At 40.5% G+C, this 1,419-nt stretch overlaps 1 pseudogene; it reads left to right on the top strand.

Annotated features, from left to right (window-relative positions):
* Positions 1–688: 688 nt before the first annotated feature.
* On the top strand, positions 689–808 carry LOC129890959 (5S ribosomal RNA; annotated as a pseudogene).
* The last annotated feature ends 611 nt before the right edge of the window (positions 809–1,419 follow it).

Below are 1,419 nucleotides of genomic sequence, written 5' to 3'. Positions count from 1 at the left end.
TTCGTATAGTTTTCTCGACTTTCTTCAAAACTTTAATTAATACTTTATTCTTTTGGGTCCTTCTTCTCCCTTATCCTATATTCGATGTCGGGGAAGATCTTTGGTCCACTCGTGGACATGTTTTACTTCACCCATAGTATTAATTCCATCTCGATAGTTGACTTACCCTATCTTTGCATCTCTCGATAGTTAATCACAACTTGGGCTCCCTTGCCTAGGACAATAGTGCAGGGACTCCGTGAGGTCCTACCACTCTTTTACTTTACAACTTTACACCATCTCGGTGGAGTAGGTAACTTGTGATCGAAGGAGTAGGGGTTAATACCGTTAATTCACAGGTAACCTTTGTGGAATTTTCGACCTTGGGTATTGCTTCCTGTCATCCGTAAGTTACCTCAACTGATATCCTTACCTTTTGGGTTTTGCTTTTTCTTTCCCTCAGAATTGGCTGCCCAGTGGTGTTGAAATTCTCTTGCCCACTGGCCCATATAGTCATTCTATGGTTTTCCACTCGTTAACTGGTTCTATGTTGAAGAACTATGGCATTCAAGTGTGTCGTCAATTAGCAATTAGCTAATCCTTCTTGTTTTTCTTAAAACCTTGTTATAATTTTCCTTAACGTATCTTATAATACTCTGGGTACATAACCTCATATCGTTTCCCCATCGCTAGCTTAGATTCTTCCATCTCGCGTGATCATACCAGCACTAATGTATTAAGTTCCATCAGAATTTCGAAGTTAAGCGTGCTGGGGCAAGAGTAATATTAGGATGGGTGACCTCCGTGGGAAGTCTTCGTGTCACGTTTCATTGTAACCTTTTCCACGAGGTGCGGGCACTCAACTTAGCTCTAAATTTACCTCAGCGTTGTCTCGCGAGTCTTTATGTTTTGCCCTGTCTTTTCATCTGTTATCTTGTATCCAGTGTCGGCGTAGATCTTTAGCTCCACTATCCTCCATTCCCTTTGTGTTCTCCTTATTTACTACCATAGGAGGCTTTCTATTCCTTTTCATTTGGTTATTTATCTATCGCAACACCATTTGCGACTAACTCTATGATAAACATTTTGGCTTTTGGCCTAGCATACTGTCATTCTCCTTCATAATGTCTCTTGAATTATTTGATATCCTTTCATGGTTACACTATTTTGTTTTTATACGTAGTCGCCTTCTAGGGTTATATTGTTCAGGGTCTTGTCACAACTTCTTATCGCTGCCTTATGTAGCATTCTGGCTTCCATCCAACTCTTGGTAGCCTCCGAACCTTCTGAACTTGGTTTGGCAAGATACCTTATTGAAGTTAAGACGTTCATCTCAGATATATTCCCATATCGATTGCCTTCACCTTACTTTTGCCATTTTCTCATTAACTTCCCCCCTTTAGAGGGTACTCGCACTTTCATTTGTTTGTACTTGTAGTC

Source organism: Solanum dulcamara, chromosome 5 (genome assembly GCF_947179165.1).
Source record: "Solanum dulcamara chromosome 5, daSolDulc1.2, whole genome shotgun sequence".
In the NCBI taxonomy this organism is placed as follows: domain Eukaryota; kingdom Viridiplantae; phylum Streptophyta; class Magnoliopsida; order Solanales; family Solanaceae; genus Solanum; species Solanum dulcamara.
The sequence above is the reverse complement of the archived record's forward strand: the minus strand, read 5'-3'. Positions and strand labels throughout refer to the sequence as shown.